The following is a 16,441-nucleotide window of genomic DNA, read 5'->3' on the forward strand; positions in this document are numbered from 1 at the left end:
AGGGCACGTAGGCTCTCCGGCTGAGAAAGGTCCCCGATAAGCAGTATTTCATTGACTTCTCTCCTGACAACCCCCCCCCCCCGCCCCAGGAGTCACTGTGGCTGTAAGGATCTGGAGGCCGGGGCCTGGGGGAGGGGGTTGGTGGCTTGCCTAAAGATGGAAGCAGTTGGTGACGATGTTGGGGTCAGGGAACCTGGGGCTGACCTCCTGGACTGGCCCCTTAATACTGTGCGACCTTGAGCAAGGTGCTTATCTTCTGTGCCCCAGAACCCCACTGTAAAGTAGGGATGATACCAGTGCTTCCTTCTGAGTGTTGGGGGATTGAGATGCTGCACCTGGCAGGCGGGAACTCAGCGGTGTTGGCCATGACCATCAGCAAACCATGAGTGGAGCTGGGAGCGGCTCCATCTGTCTGATTCCGAAGCCCCAGGCTCTCTCCTCCCTGAGGAGTCTGGGGAAAAAGAAAATTCCCAAAGCCAGACCCTTTCCATCCGAGGTCCAAGTGCAGGGTGTTGGAGGGTGGTGGTGGGGTCCCTGGGGCCCGTTCTTGGCTCCTCCAGCCCCCTGGTGGGCAGTCTCAGGTCTTGGAAAAGGCACGCTGCTCAGGATCAGGGACGGGGCTCAAGCCCGGCTCTGCCCCTGTCCCACCATGTGACCTGGGGGTGGCCTTTTGCTGTGAAACGAGATCTGTGCCTTGAGCGCTCTGTGGTCTGCCAAGTGGCATGGGGGGCATGGGTCCCCACCTCAGCCTTTGCCTGCCCTTCTACTGGGTGGGTCTTTCTCATTCTCTCGTCTTTCGTGGGCGCACCTGCACCTGCCCCCTCAAGGCCCATCTCTGACTCAAGCTGAGATTCCTTGTCTTTGAACTTCTGCTGCTCCCTCATTCTGCTCACTGATTCATCACTCAACCCCCACTGACCCGGTTGCTCTCTTCAGTGTTGACTTGCGCTTAGCGAGGTGCCTGGCACCTGCAAGGACTGGGCAAACCTCACTTCTGTAGGGTTTTAGTTTGCCTCAGTCTCCCCTTCTGTACAATGCTGGGAGTGGGCCATCTGGACATGACTTCTGGCTCCGTAAGGGAGCCCAGAGACCGGGGCTGGCGTCCTTGGGCTTCTGGAACCATCAGAGCCACAGAAATCAGGTGATTCCGGGTGGCCCGTCAGGAGGTCTGGACCTGCAGCCAAGAAGAATTAATTTAAATTTTCCACGGAAGGACTGGCTCCCAGCCCTGGCCACGTGAGTTATTTTGGGACACCTGGCCGGTGCTCTCTGCCCTCATCCAAATAAATTGTCCCCCTCCCCCTCCCAGTGAGGCCTGGAAATCCCCCGCCTGCCCTGGTTGACCACTCTGCTCGGCTCCGTGGCCGGTCAGTGGCTGGAATCCGGCAGAGGCCTTGGATTCTGTGAGCTGGGGCTGGGGGGAGTGGGCCCAGGATCCTGAGGTGTCCTGCTCTATGAATGGCAATGTGGTCTCTGGGCCAGGCAGCGGCATTCTGAACCGAAGTAAATTAAAAATAAAAACAAAATAACACAAACAATCCCAGTGTCACCTGGCTGTGAGGCCTCCACCGTGTGTGACAGGGCATTCGCTGTAGCTCGAGACCAGGACGAAAGCCATTTTTCTGCCAGCTGATGGCAAACGCAGACACAGCCCTTGGGACGGGACAAAACGACGCTGGAATTTTCCTGCTGCGAGTGCTTGAGCCCTTCCAAAGTTGGCTACAGCTGAGTGTCCAGGTGTCCGGGGGTGCCTCTCCCTTGGCCTGGCCGCCCCGGTCAGGGGCTCGTTACCCTGCTGCTAGGTCTCTCTGAGTCCTGCCCAGAGACGGACGTGTTCCCAGCTCGCCTGGGAGGGCCCGAGAAGGTCGGGCTGGCCTCCTCCGAGCAGGCCTCCGTCCTTGCAAATCTTCTAGGGCAGCACCTCAAGAAAAGGCTGTCTCAGGGGGTTCCTCACGCAGGATGGCTTTGAGGATCCCCCCCCAACACGAGCCCAGCAGTGAGACAGGGAAGCGACAAGGCTCGGACCTGGGGCCAGACCTGCTTGTCTCTGTTAGGAAAACAGCCTGGCAGCCGCCGCTAACTGAACCCCTGCCCCGTGCCAGGCCGCGTGTGGAACACTCTGCAGAACCTTAGTCGGTGCCCTGACCGGCCTGCGGGGGAGGTTCTGTCCAAGCATTTGCTGGTAAACGGGATCTCTGAGAAGCAAAGCTGCCTGCCGCAGTTACCGCTGGTGCTGACCCTTGCCCATCCCCAGGGCCGGCCGAGGAGGTTGCGGGGCGCAGTGAGGGCCTCCCCAGCCGTGGGGGCTGCGCTCTTCGCGGGGCTGTTCGCTCTCCCGCCCAACTGTGCTGTCCTGGGGGGAAGTCGGGTTTTGCAAACACGGATGTGTGAGGAAGGCAGCTTTCTATTTTCTGAACTGACCCTAATTCCTATTTGATGTCTTCACCCCCGGAAGTCATGAGAACATCATCATCTAGTCACTCTTGGTCCCCTGGCCCCTGCCCAAGGGTTGCCTAAGGTCTGGGGGTTTAGGGGGCGCTGGGACACTGGCGGGGAGGGACCCATTAGACCCCGACATTGTCATCTCTCGGCTTCCCCTGTGTGTTGTCCCTGTTCTTGTCTCTTCCTTGCAGGGTGCTGCTGGGTCCTCCCTCGTTCCTGATCACAATGTCCCTCTCTGAGCCACTGGCTCCCTGGGGCCACGTCAGGGCTATTCCTGTGCCGCCAAGGGTGCAGGGGAGGCATGGCCCTGCACCTGCCCCTCTGAGGGGAGAGCTCTCTGGGCACCTGCCATGGGGCAGGGCCCTGCCTGCTGCGTATGCTCCCACGCAGGGCCGTGTCCCTGGCTCCATTGCCAAGTGGCACCTCTGCTCTCGCCCCATCCTGGGTCCCTCCCTCTGTCTTGGGTCTCCATAGCCACGTGGAGAACTCTGATTGCTGCGGGGGCTCAGGGACCCTCAGCCTCCCAGCTCCCTCCACGGTTCCTGGCCTGCTTGGAAGTCCACCCGGGCTCAAGGCTGGGGGACTTCTCCGGCTCGTTGCGTGGGCTTCCACATTTTCTGTACTACAGCAGGGTCTAGATTTCGGAAACTCAGAAGCCAGGGAATCGGACTCCGGTGTTGTCTGCATTCTTCTGTGTTATTCCTTGGTCAGCAGCATGCCCAGCTGCCCCGTCATCGTGGGTTGGGGGGGGCGGGCAGGGCATGGCGGGGGGTGGGGTGGGGACCCAGGAAATTCCGGGGAGAGAGGCACTGGTGGGTATTTGGACATGTTATCCTACCACGTGCTGACAAGGAAGTAAACACAGAGAGGTTAAGTGACCTGGCCCAGGTCGTCCAGCAAGTCAGAGGCCAGAGCGGCCGAACCCAAGTCCCCGACTCCCAGCTGCATAGAAATCCACTAGCAAGAGCATCAGAGAGACTGAGCTTGTACCTTGGACCAGATGGGGGATGGAGGCCTAGAGAGAGGAACAGACTTGCCTAACAGGGTGTGCAAGTCAAGGCAGATTGAAGGGCGGGCTTGGTCTCTGGCTGCTGTCGGCCCCATGGGACCTGCTGCTGCCCACAGTCCCTGGGGAGGCCTCAGAAGGCCTGAGTGGGGAGAGAGAAGCACACAGAGAAGGCAGCTGCTGGTGCTTGGTTGCCCCACTAGCTGTGTGGTCTCAGGCAGGGCTGTGCCCTCTCTGGGCATTTGCTGGACGTGGTTGCAATGCAGAAGGAGATGAGGGGGCAGGAGGCGGCGGCCTCTTTCGAGGCAGCTTGTTTCTCTTCCTGGCCTCTTCTGGGTGTCTTGGCTGGAAACAGAGTCATGTCCCGCTCGATCCACCCCTGCCCCACCCTCTTCTTTTCTAACCATCTCAAACATATATAGGAAACTTGCAAGTATAGCACGAAAAGCTATGTCCCCTTGACCATGGGAGGGTAAGTTGTTCCTGTGGCGACCTAGCCCCTTGAATAGTGTAGTGTCTCCTGCCCGCAGGGACATTGTCTCCACAAACAACGCTGATGAAGTCCCCTGGATCCGCTGACCGGGGTCGGCTGCACCCCCCTGCATGGTCACGTTCCTCTGTCCCCCCTTTGTAAGGAGAAAGCATTTTCGCAGGGAGGGACTTTGAGACGATGTAAATCGCCCATTCCTCTTCAAACTGTTAATTCATTTGCTCATTTATTCATGTCAGTGCGGACTTAACGGTTTCCAGTTGTGTTCAGGGCATGACAGTGTGTTACTAACATTTTTATTTTGCTGCTCGGGGGGCTGGAGAGGCCCTTCATGCCGCCCCCCTGTGTCCCTGTCATTCTTGAATACTTCCTAACTTCCTGGCACCAAAAGACGTCCTGCTATCTCGTTCTGTCCCTGGCCCAACTCTGGAATCAGCCATTTCTTCAAGGAACGGTCTCAATTTTAAGTTTGCCATGCGATTCCCACACGAGGTAGAACATACAGTGAGTGTAGGCTCCCATATTAGATGTGTGCTTAGAGAGTTCATTTATGAAACACAACATTAAAAAAAATCCCAGATGTTTTATAACTGTGTTTGGGCAGTTCTTATTTTTTAAAAAACACACTAGAAGCTTTCAAAGCTGGGTGGGTGGGGGTCATGGGACTGTGTCCTGGGCCTCTCGTGGTCTCTGCTTCGCCTCCCAGCCTATGGGGCCCTCGTCCTCCACCCGGCCCCTCCCACCCTGGCCAGCACAGCTGAAGCCCAGAGGAGCGCGGGCAAGGCCGGGGGTCCCGCCAGAGCAAACACAATCCCCGCATGCGGCCAAAGGAAACAGCCCTGGGTCAATATTAGCTCGTGCGGAACAGGCCCGGGGAACGTGCCGTTTGTCCCCTGTGGTCCCCGGGCGGGAGGAGGAGAGGTGGACTCAGGTGCTCCCAGGAGCCCTTGATGTCATTGGGCCAAACTCCTATGTGGCTGGGGCAGCTGAGGCCCCGAGGGGGCCGGGACTTGCCTTGGGTCACAGTGTGAGCTGCAGGACCAGCCATCAGAAGAACATTCATTTCTCCCTGCTTCTCCTTTGGGGGTTTCTGCTTCTCCTGGGGCTTCCGGGAGGCGGCAGAAGGTAGGTTAGCGAGCACGGGAGTGGGAGTTAGGAATCCTGAGTTCTAGTCCACTCCGGGGTGTCACGGCCACTCTCTGGGACTCCTTCCCTGTTCCCCGACACACCCCCTCCCCCCCAGCACACTGTCCACTCTGAGCTTCAGTGCCTCTGAGCTTCAGTGCCTCCAGCTCACGAAGTCAGGTCCTCCAACTCAAGTAGCCAGGGGCCAGGTGCAGGTGAGAGCGTGGTTCGGCTTCTGCAAGGCGCTGGGCGAGGCCGTGAGCTGGGCAGGGGTGTGCCCTGCGCCAAAGCACCCACAGCGAGCGACAGCAGGAAGTGCCGGGTTTGCTGGCCCCCCGATTGTTTTCCTGAGTAGCTGGCTTGAGGCAGAAGGACGGACCCCTGCTTTCTCTCCCTGTCACATGATCCCAGTGGAGACGGAGGCCTGGCCAGGGCTGCGGCATCCCAGCCCAGGGAAACCTCACCGTGGGCTCTGCAAGCCTCGGCTGACACATGGGCCGAGAAGCAGGGAGTGGGCTGGGCCTGGGAGTGACGTGGTCCCTGTTCTAGCATTTATGAAGGACCAGCTGTGGGGCTGTGCACATGGCCCGCCCACCTCCTGCCTCATCTGTAGGCCCTCGGCCTCCTGTGTCCCAGCTCCGGCCACTTCCCCACCCACCCCCTCCTGCCCCGAAGGAGAGCCATGGACTGCCAACCACTGTCCACACCTTGGCCCAGGCTCGCTGATCCCCTCAAGCCCTCAAAGAAGCCAAAAACAAGCTTCTCCTCATCCTAAGCCAGCATTTGAGCCCCAGCTTGCCCACGTACTGGCTGTAGGATCCTGGGCAAACTATTCAACCTCTCAAAGCCGCGGTTTTCTCATCTGTAAAATGGGAAACCAGTCTTGCTGGATCACTGGGTGGTTGTGAGGATTGGCCAAGTAAAGTAAGCCAAGTAAAGAAACAAAGCAGGGGCTCAATACACACCCTCCCTCTCAAGCTTGACTCCCAGGCTGCATCCAAGACTCAGGTCTCAGCGCATCAGAGCCTGGCTGGAGGCCTGCCTCCTCCTGGAGGTCTTCCCTGATTGCCACAGCCCAGGCTGAACTCCAGCCTCCAGACTCAAAGAATAAATAGCTCGGCAGCGGGACAGAGATGAGGGGCAGGAAGGGAGCTTGGTGAGCATCTAGGAAAGGCTTCTCATCCTGACACTCAGAGAGGAAGAGGTTGCACCGTGACCAGGAGCAGAGCTGGTTCTGGAGGGTTCCCGACTGTTCCGCCTCGTGCAATCTCTCTGCTTAATGTCCTTCCACATGTAGCCACTGAGTATCCATGAGGGAAGAATGTCTGATTTCATAGAATGAGGCACGGAAGAGTAAGTCAGGACACAAGGTGAGGAAAACAAAAGTGGCTTCCGGTACAGTGCTCTTCCCTGCACAACATGTGGTCTCCTGTGATCTGTACTCTTTCCCTTCCAGGAACCCAGGCAGCCTATGGACACACATTATGGATACCCACTCTGTGCCTGGCCTCTCCCTTGCCTGGCTCAGACTCCACTGCAGACCAACACACAAACAGGAAGAAGAGACAGCATAATCAGGGCCTGAAAAATGGTACAAACCGGGACACACAAGTAATTAAGAAAAGGAAATGACACGGAAACAACAGCATGAAAGTACTAGAAAAAAACAAGTAAGAATAGTTTTATAATCTGACATTTTAATAGATATTATAACTTAAAATATCAATACATTCAAGGATCCTTTAAAAATGGTGAAAAAACTCATTGGTAAGCCAAAAGATAAACTGTGTGAAAATACTTGCAACTTACATTACCGACAAAAGACTAACTTCCTTAATACGTAAAGAGTACCTTCAAATCAATAAGAAACAGATCACCAACCAACAGAACAAAATGGGCAAAGGATCCAGACAGTTTATAGAAAAAGAAACACAAATGGCTCCTAAACACATGAAGCTATTCTTAACTTATAAAATGAATTGACTGCAATGCAAGCCATTTTTTCATCTATCATACTGGTAAAGATGAAAAGCTTGATAACTCACTGTGTTGGTGAGGATGTGGGAAATGGGCACTCTTACATTGCTGGTGGGAGTATATGTCGGTACAACCTCTGTGAAGAGCAATTTGTCCATAATGATCAAAACTGGCACGTTTGTACCCTTTAACTGAGTAATTCAACTTTTAGGGGCTTGTCTTACACATGTCCCCGAACAGTGTGAAATCGATGCATATACAATGATATCTATTGTTGTAGTAGGTATGTTACTATTTCTGGTAACGGTATGTATATGGATGTGCGTGTATAAGCATAGTAATCTCTGGAAAGAAACACCAAAACCAGGTAATAGTGTTGCCCCAGGGGAAGGTGATGGGGTAGCTGTTGGATGGGAGTGGGATGAATCCTCATTTTTCACTTTATATTCTTTTGTGTTCTTTAAATTTTACATCAAAGTGAATGGCGGGGCACCTGGGTGGCTCAGTTGGTTGGGCATCCGTCTCTTGGTTTTGGCTCAGGGTCGTGAGATCGAGACCCACATCAGGCTCCACACTCAGTGTGGGGAGTCTGCTTGGGGATTCTCTTCCTCTGCCCCTCCCCCGACTCACACAAACAATCTCTCTCTAAAATAAATAAATTAAATCTTTAAAAAAAAGTGGGGGTGCTTGGGTGGCTGTTGGTTAAGCGTCTGCTTTTGGCTCAGGTCATGATCCCAGGGTCCTGGGATTGAGCTCTGCGTTGGGCTCTCTGCTCAGCGGGGAGTCTGCTTCTCCCTCTCCCTCTGCTGCTCCCCCTGCTTGTGTGCTCTCTCTCTCTCTGTCAAATAGATAAATAAAATCTTTAAAAAAATAAATAAAAATAAAAAAGTGGGGGTGCCTGAGTGGCTCAGTCAGTTAAGTGTCTGACTTTGGCTCAGGTCGTGTCTCAGGGTCCTGGGATCGAACCCTACATTGGGCTCTGTGCTCAGCTGGGGGTCTGCTTGTCCCTTTCTCTGTTCCTCTGCCCCTCCCTTGGCTCATGCTCTCTCCCTCTCAAGTAAATAAATAAAACCTTAAAAAAAAAAGTGAATGGCGAGAGTATTCCTTTACCCATAGGGAGAAGGGCTAACAGGACAATCTTGGGCATTGTTCAGTGGGAAATGAAGAGGTGGAGAAGATGAAGATCTGTACCCCGCATGTATCTCAACATTTCTTTTTATTTTTTCTTTTTATTTATTTATTTTTTTAAAGATTTTATTTATTTATTCATGGGAGACAGAGAGATTGAGAGAGAGGCAGAGGGAGAAGCAGGCTCCCAAGGAGCAGGGAGCCCGATGCGGGACTCGATCCCAGGACGCTGGGATCATGACCTGAGCCGAAGGCAGACGCTTAACCATCTGAGCCACCCAGGTGCCCTCAACATTTCTTTTTAGTCCTGAGCAGCATCAGGAGGTCTCGTGGTGTGGTGGAAAGTATAAAGCATTTCAAGCCCGAACCTCAATTCTGAATGTACTCCCAGTGAACCAATTCACCACTGGAATCCTCAGTTTCTTAGTCTGTAAAATGGGGACAAGAACAGCACGTTCACAGGCTTAGATGGGACGAGGCATGTGGAAGGCCAACCCTCCCGAGGTGCTCTGCCAAGCTGCCCGCTGCCATCCTTGGGAACCCCCTCGGGGGCAGAGCTCGGCCCCCTCCCCAACCCTCCCCAGCAGGAGCATACTGCCGAGCTGCTTAGCAAAGCAGGTGAGGGGTAGGGTGGAAAATGTCAACATCAGATTAGCCCCATGGGAAATAGCACACTTGTCCAACCACAAACACCCCCACGTTTCCCTCCAGTGTGGTGGGGTTTTAGGGGAATGGGGTGGAGCCTAGTTCAGTGAAACCAGTGACATCTTCAGTCTTGTATCCCTGAGCCCTCGTGGCCAGGGTATCTTTGGCGGGGGTGGGGACTGCGTGTGCAGGGGCTCTGGGCCTCATAGCTGCCCCACTCTGTAGGATCCGGAAGACCTTAGAGGAGGTCTTGGCTTTACTGCTGTGGGTGCAGACAGAGTAACAGCCCCTGATTCGTGGCTGCCAAGAATGGGTCCTGCAGGCTCTGGGGAACCACTGAAAGTTCTTGAGCCCGAGAGGGCTTGTTCAGAATCAGCCTTTAGGAAGTATGTCTGGCAGGGGGAAAGGTGATGGGTTGCGGGAAGGATAGATGCCTCATAGAGGGGGTCTGGGGGCCTGGGGGGGTTGTGGAGGAACTGAGGGGGAGGGAGAAGGACAAGCAGACTCCATGTTGAGTGCGGAGCCCGATGCAGGGCTTGATTCCACTACCTGAGATCATGACCCGAGTCAAAACCAAGAGTCAGACGCTCATCTGACCAAGCCACCCAGGCGTCCCCATTATCATAATCTTTATAATAATTTTGCAAACCTATTGTTGTACCCATTTTACAGATGCGAAAACCGAGAGAGCTGGTGAGCCTGGCCCCCTAGGCCACACAGCTTACCAGGGGCAAAGGTGAGGAGTGAACCGGGTTTGCCCCCTTCCAGGGTCTGTGGACTTCCCCTACACCTGACACCCCTCTGAGGGGACAGCTATTTTAAGACCACAAATGCCATTTCGATTATGCCTTTTACTAAGAAATGGTATTGTTACCCATCCCTGGGCTGCTCTTACTAATGTTGTGACTATTCCTGGCCTTTGCCTCCCCTAGTTGGGTTTTGGCCGGACTCATGGGGGCCACCACCTGTGGCCTCGTCTGGCCTGGGCTTGAGGCAGCTGCGAAGGGGCAGGAGGCCCCCACTCCGACTTTTATGAGTGGGGGCTGAGATCTAGCCGGCACCCTGTTCAAATGGCGGCCCCTGCTCCATCCCCAAGGCCTAGCTTGGTGCTCGGCAGATCGTAGAGACTCAATGCATGCTTGTTAAAACGAGTGATGGGGTCACCTGTCAGATTTGTGCAGCCGCACCATCCCTTGGAGGGGACACCTGAGCAGACCCAGGTTCCCTTGGCCTTCAGGCCCGTGTGGCTGCAGCGACAGGGTCTGAACAGGGGCATCTTATTAGGAGCAGCCTCACAAGCCTGTGGGGGACTTCGGGCACCCGCGGAGTCTGTGGGAGGGGGCGCGGCCTTCGCGGCAAGCACGTGTCCTAAGTGGTCTCCTCATTTGTCCAGTGTCTTTAACTGTTGAAGAGTATGTATGTATTCGTCTAAGAGGGGGCATTGTTCTTGTGAATGAGTGGATGACGGGAGAGTTCTAAGAGGTGGTATTGTTAATAACAGGTCCAGCCCCTCAAGCCCCTGGGCCAAAGAAACACGTTCCCTGCTCCCACAGCCTGCTCAGCCCAGGGACTCCTTCTGTGGCCCCTGGCCTCTCTCCACAGCTGGATCCTGGGGAGGAGGTGGTGGTTGGGCCCTGGCCGCGGGAACAGGGAAAGGCAGAAGGATCTGGGAGGTGGGAAGGACACTGGATCTGTAGGGCTTGGTGACTGGGAGGAAGGGGAGGCAGGGGCGAGGAGACAGGGATGCTGGGCAGTGGGGAGGCTGGCGGAGACCCACGCTGTGTTCGAGGTATTCCGGAGTGTAAGGTAGACGCAGGGGTGTGTTGGGGTTGGTGGTGGTGAGGTCCAGCGGCTGACCTGGGCCGGCGACTACCCGAGGCTGGGGTCACCAGAGCAGGGTCTGACTGCAGAGTCCAGGGGGCCGCCGCATCGTGGCCTGGCTTCCCAACTGCCCAGGGCCGGGCCCGGTGCCGGCAGCCAGAGGCCTTGGCCACAATCGGCCTCTTCAGCCCGCAGTTGGCCAGGGACCGAGCTTTCAGCAGTTGGTCGAGATTTATCAGTGGCCCTTAAAGGGTGGCAGTCAGGAGGCCTGGGTCGGCCCGCCGGGACCCCCAGCTCTTTACTCAGCGCCAAGGAACCTGAGGCCAGCCACAGCCCGGTCAGGCTGGAGGGCATCCAGGTGCTGGGTGCAGCTGCTGGGAGGAGGTGACCTGCCTGGCCCCGGGGCCTGGCCGAGGGACGCCAGGCCTCAGAGAGTATGGCTCTGGCCCCCTCCTCGATGTTACAGACAGGGAGACAAGTGCGAGTGAGAGGGGACCATCCCAGGCCCCGCAGTAAGTCTGTTCTCCAGGTGAGGCCGGAAGCCAGGCCAGTGCAAGCCGCCGTGCAAAGTGAGGATTATCCCTCACTGATGTGGCCTTATTTCTGTGGGTCCTTGTTACTGTCCCCCCACCAAAGTCTTCACACCCTGAGAGCAGGGACCCTGTCTGTCTTGTCCACTGCTATGTCCCGGGCACCTGACACAAGCCTCTCGGTAAATGGATATTCATGGGTATTGAATGAAAAAGACCTGGGTAGGTAGGGTTTCCTTTTCTCATATGGCAAGGCATCCAGAGGAAGAGGGTTCAGGGCTGGTGCAGAGGCGTTGTGATGCTATCAGGGCTCAGGGCTCTGTCTCTCCCCCCCCACATCTTTCGAATATGGCTTTTGTCCTCATGCTTCCAGAATAGCTGCTGCCCCTCTAGACATTGTACCTGCATCCCTGGCAGGAATCAAGGCGTTAAGACGGAGGGTAGAAGGGCAGGTATTTGTGGAATCTGTCCCTTCTTAATCAGGATAACCACAGATTTCCCGGAAGTCCCTACGTAGTACATTGGCCAGAACCATAAATAGTAGTTCTCTCTCTGCCTTTCTTTTTCTTTAAACCTCTTCCAGGTCCTCGGCCCTTAGCAGGACCTGTCACTTTTGTTGTTTGGTTGTTGTTGTTTTTATTTGATTAAGTAAAAATCCCCTATCTGGGGGAAATGCCCCAATGAGGTCATTTATTACTGTGGTATTAACGGCAGGTGTGCGACTTGAGCACCAACTTTTTAGGGACCTGGATCTATGAGGTGCTTTCCAAGGGCATGGTTAACAGCCAGGAGGAGGGAGGTGCTGGGATTAGGCGGGCTGGTGCTGGCATGGCCCTCCGTCCTGCTCACAGCCAGTGCCGTCTCTGACTGTGGCAACCACGCCCCTCTCCGTGGAGCCCCCTGCCAGGGGCCTTCTGCCTGCACACCCCGTGGCCGCTCCCCAGAGCAGTATAGGGTGTGATTAGGCCCCTGGGTGCAGCCTGTGACCTCTCATCTGCTTGGCTGAGAGCAGCCTCCTTGATGGGGTGGTGGCCAGACCCCCTCAGGGGCCCTGACTGCCCATGGGATGACTGATTTGTCACAGGAGGGCCTGCTCTCCCCGCGCCCAGGCCTGCTGGCTCTCCTTGCCAGGATGACCCTCTGAGGTCCAGGCCTGGCTCCCTTCCGCAGGACAGGGGTGTAGGGGAGTTACCCTGAGGCTACATCTGCAGGCCCCATGGTCCCTGGGGAGCAGACAGTGTTGGGGGGTACGGAGAGGGGAGAGAGTACTGGGTGGTTTCTCGTGTTTTCCAGGCCACTGACCTTGGCCCTACAGGTCCCAGCTCCAAATCTCAAAAATAGGAGTGAGATGGTGAGGGCAGCCAGGAGGGAATTACAGGCTGGTGGTTGGGCAGAAAGCTTGACCCTAGGCTGCGGTGATTTGCAGAGGGCACCTGGGATCCCCCTGGGGAAGAGAGCCCCAGAGTGACCTCCCGTGGCTGCACCATGCATGTGCCTCCCCAGCCGCCATCCCCAGGCAGGCAGGACCCATGTCCAGGTTCTGCTGCTGGCCATCTGTGTGTCCTGGGGCAGGCCCCTGACCTCCGATCTCTCGGGCCTGCCAGGGGCCAATTGACACCTCTTTGCCACCTTTCTCTCCAGGCTGGGGCTGGGGGAGGCTCAGTTGAGCTACAAACCGGGCAAGGGGTTCAGCTAATGATGGGCGTAATCCAAGCAACAATCCCATCCACATAGCTCCCGCTGTTGAGTCGTTACTGGGAGCCGGGCCCTCCTAAGCACTTCAGGTTAATGGAAAGGACGAGACTCCCCAACTCTGTCTGAATATGAAACCCGGCAGAGTCCTGGCAGGTTTTATTTTTACCTCCAGGCACGCGGGGGAAGAGGGAAGTCCCAGTGATGTTCTTCTGGCTTCACAAAGAAAGCTCACAAGTAGCTCTACCTTTGAGGAAAGTGAGAAGTCCGTGGAAATGGTCCTAGAGCATGGCAGCAGATGGGAAGCCGGACAAGCAGCCGGAAGCTATAGACGCTTTTGGGATGAAAGGTGACCTCGGAAGAGATGGGAATCCTGGCAGATGACCTTGTCAGAAGAGACACTCAGGAGGACGGCTCGGCTGGGAGGTGCGTCCCCGCTGGGCAGCCTTCTCCTTATCTGGACTTTGGAATGTCTCCAGTTTGCAAGCTTTCCACCAGTTGAGGAAGAGGTTAGAAAGGAGTCTGGGGAAGCCCAAAACGAGTTGTTTGTCATGGAAAAGGGCAGAAGAGGAGTGAGGGGCAGAGGGAAGTTTGCCATCCCCACGGGCACGTCCTCAGGTCATCCTCACAGACAATGAGATGGGTGTTATCATGGTCTGATAAGTGTCAGGAGGGAAACTGAGGCTCAGAGAAGTCCACGACGTGCCCAAGGTCTGCAGCGAGCGGGGCCGGGGGCTGCACGTGTGAGGATGGGGATTGTGGCTTCCTCAGGGTGTCTGGGAGACCCAGGGTCCAGGGTGGGCCAGTATGCCTTCCTCCAGTATGTCGCTGCTGTAACAAATGACCATAAGCTCGATGGCCTGAACAACACAACTTTATTACCTGACTTTTCTGGAGTACAGAAGTCCAAAATGGCTCTCACTGGGCTAACATCAGGTGTCCGCAGGGTGCATCCTTTCGTACAGGGAAAATCTGCTCCCTTTTCCAGCTTCTAGAAGCTGCCTGCTTTCCTTGGCTATCTCCATCTTCAGAGCCAGCAAGTTGGCATCTTCCAATCTCTATCTGACTCTAATATTCCTGCCTCGCCCTTTCACTTATGATTACATTTTTGATGATGATTATGATTACATTTTGATGATTCCCTTTTGATTATATCGGGCCCTGAATATTCCTGGATATTCCAAGATCAGTTTCCCGTCTCAAGATTCTTAACTTAATCACACCTGCAAAGTCCCTTTACCATGTCAGGTCACATAGATTCTCAAGTTCCAGGGATGGGGATGTGGGTCTCTTTATTCTGCTGACCTCAGTGGCCTTGGCCAAGGGTTCCGACATTTGGGATACCAAGCATCCCTTCCTCAGGAAGTTTGGAGGGGATACAAATAAAGAAGAATGGGCTTCCATCCCTCAGGGAGTGACTGAGCCTCCCCCTCCCACCCAGGGCCCCTCATGTGCTGGAGGCCGGCTACTCAGCGTGGAACTAAGGATCAATCAGAACTCCGGTGCTTCTGGGAGGGAGATGGTGGCCAGGACCCAGGATCAGATGGATCAGGATTCAAGTCCAGACTGTGCCTCTTCCCAACGGCCTGAGGGTGGGGGTGGGGGTGGGGACCAGGCTGGTCTGGGAAGGGAAGAAACAAACAGACCTCATTTCATCCTCACCAAGGTGGAGCATCTGCCTCTGTTTTGCAGCTGTGGAAACCACAGCTCAGAGAGATCAAGCACCTTGTCTGAGATCACACAGCTCCTGTGAGCTTTCCCAAGGACCCAAATTCCCAAACCAGTGAAGCCCACGCTGCTCCCTGGCTGTTTGCCCCATCTGCCTGCCTCCTGGCCTGCAGCCGGCTTGATATTTTTCTTTAAACCAACTTGCTTTTTTATTTAAATGCATCTGTTTTAAAAAAGAGACTTTATATTACTCTCATAAATGGAAAAATCACAAAATTCATGGGCTAGTTATGTATATTTTTATAACGCACACTAAAATGAATTTATCACCATAAAAATGAAAAGTGTTCATCCATATACCATGTAAAATGGCCTCACGTACCAGCAGTGGGTTCCGGCACTCGCTCTGGAAATTGGCTCTACACCTGCTCCAGTTTCACCAAACCATAATGTTATTCATGGCTCTCATTTATTATGGTATTAAATCTTCAAGTGGTTTCCCAGCACCGTTACATCCAGACTCTCCAGCATGGCCTCAGGGCCCTTCTGGCTCCTGCGATCCTCATTTCCTGCCACTCTGGTCCTGCTGCTCTTGGGCAAAGCAGGACTTTTGTCACTGTGTTGGTTCCCCGGCCAGCAGGTGCCAGGATTTGAACCCAGGCGGTGAGCCTTAGAGCCCACACGCGGGACCAGGACTCTGTACCACCTTTCTGTGATGTCTGATCTCTGCAAGGCCTGTGATGCAAATAAACAGGTTAGAAAGTGAGGTGGGGGAAGGGATGGGCGGGGTCGCCCAGGCGCCCAAGCTTGCAGAGCCCCCCTTGGCCTCATAGGGAAAGAGAGAAAGGTTTGATCAAGTCCACCAGCTGAGTGTTGTGGGTCCAATAGCACAATTCCTGCCCAGGGGGAGGAGCATAGAGACCTTTTATAACCTCTCCTGGGGCAGAAATGATGAGCAGCCGTAGTGGCCAATCCTGACATCATGCGGGGGTGGGACTTCAGGTCCCCGGTGTTCTCCCGCAGAAGCGGTACCTTGAAGTGAGCTCGGCGTCTGGACAGATCCGACTTCTTATAGGGATTTCCCAAGTGCCTCATATTCCCTTCCTTTACTGCAGTATGGATGATTTATCACCTGAGAAGGGAGCAAAGGTCCCAGTGTAGCTTGATAATAGTCATGCTTTATTAATTCCAACTTTTCCCAAGAGTGAGGGGGGAAAAATCCCTGATTGCATGTGAGTCTCAGGGGGCCTGGAGGCCCCCATAAAGAGACGCTTGACTGAGGCTTTCCCAGATTGCTGTGAGGCATTAAGGAGCCAGGTGTGGGGAGAGCCTAGCCTGGGGCCTGACACATGACGGATGGATTTGCTCAGTAATTATTTTTTTTGTCCTGCTTCGGACAGAGCTCAGGAAGAACATGCTTCTCTCTGAGGTTGGGGGTAGAGTCAAGAGAACACCCACTCCGAGGGGCCGCCTCTCAAACCAGTCAGCCTCCGTTCAAATCCCAGTTCCTCCACATGCTAGCTGTGTGACCTTGGACAAATCACTTCCCCTCTCTGGGTCCTTTTCTGTTCATCTGGAAAACAGGGCTAATCATAGTACCTCCCTCAAAGGACTGAGGTGAGGATTACAACAGTTAATCCAGGATCATGTTTTTGTTTTGTTTTGTTTTGTTTTAAATCCAGGATCATGCTAAGAACATGTAGGAAATACTACACGAGAGCTATGTGGGCAGCCAGCCAGACCTGGGTTTGAATCCTGCCACCAGCACTAACTGCAGTGTGACTTGGGGTGATTGCCTTGACCTCTCTGGACCTCCGTTTCTCTGTCTGGAAATGAGCTTGGTAACTCTGCTTCCAGGAGCGATGGGGAGCAGCTCGTAAGCAGGGCGTGTGTCTGCTCACCCACCAAACTGCTGCG

Source organism: Mirounga leonina, unplaced genomic scaffold, assembly GCF_011800145.1.
Source record: "Mirounga leonina isolate KUSES-001 unplaced genomic scaffold, KU_Mleo_1.0 Mir_173, whole genome shotgun sequence".
NCBI classification, from domain to species: domain Eukaryota; kingdom Metazoa; phylum Chordata; class Mammalia; order Carnivora; family Phocidae; genus Mirounga; species Mirounga leonina.